Source organism: Anneissia japonica, unplaced genomic scaffold, assembly GCF_011630105.1.
Source record: "Anneissia japonica isolate Jap-2015-1 unplaced genomic scaffold, ASM1163010v1 scaffold78660_len1093_cov151, whole genome shotgun sequence".
Classification (NCBI taxonomy): domain Eukaryota; kingdom Metazoa; phylum Echinodermata; class Crinoidea; order Comatulida; family Comatulidae; genus Anneissia; species Anneissia japonica.
In genome coordinates, this window is record NW_022731621.1 from 290 (window position 1) to 1,093 (window position 804).

The 804-nt window shown below is 32.0% G+C and overlaps 1 long non-coding RNA gene across 1 annotated transcript; it reads right to left on the reverse strand.

Moving 5' to 3' along the window:
- Nucleotides 1-246: 246 nt before the first annotated feature.
- On the reverse strand, nucleotides 247-743 carry LOC117115468. The gene is made up of 3 exons (XR_004446560.1): nucleotides 715-743; nucleotides 536-604; nucleotides 247-306 (listed from the first exon to the last, which is right to left on the reverse strand). It is a non-coding gene; the product is annotated as an uncharacterized LOC117115468 (long non-coding RNA).
- Between the last annotated feature and the right edge of the window lie 61 nt (nucleotides 744-804).

Here is an 804-nt window from a genome sequence, read left to right on the forward strand (position 1 = left end):
AAAGCATTGGTGTGACTAATATAAAAGTAAGTACAGTGCACCCTCCCTTTACAGACCTCTATATAGTCCCCTTTTAAAAAGAACCAAACAATCTAACCCTGTAATTGGAAACCGCATCCTGAAACCACCACAAATTTTTGCATACAAAAGGTGGTCTCAAATTGGAGGGCGAACTATTATACGACAATTTTTCAAAAAGGGGTTTAAAGAAGAAAACAGTTATAAAGTGAAGTAAGTATATGATACCTTCTTGATGATCTTCAACTAATACTGTACTTTCATCATGTATAGGTCCACCTGGAATCTCTATAAACAAAAATTATAAGGTAAGGAAAATCTTGTTATATTTGAGTTCACGAAAGTAAAAACTACACAAATCAATGGTGACGGTAGTCCGAGTGCATACTTACCTGGACAAACAGACTAATTGCCTATTCTCTTTCTTTTAAGAGAACACCCCTCGAAAAATAATAGAACAGTCAACTCCTTTCTGAATTTTGAGTTGGGTTGATATTAAACTGCATATTCTTTTTACCTGTGCATTTATGATCACCATCAATTGTATCATTTGATTGATCACTGTTGTGTTGATCAAAGCTGTTGTCTGTAAACATGTAATTATTTGAATATGATTTTGAATAAAACTTTGTACTGTGATGTAATGCACTTAAAATTCAATATAATACTATACAGGTATTGTGATTTCATAATTACCTTCTACCTGTACTGGGATGGCCATATCTAATTGATTAATAGAAATAACAATATGTTTAGTATATTTACATGGTATGAAATTTTAATGTT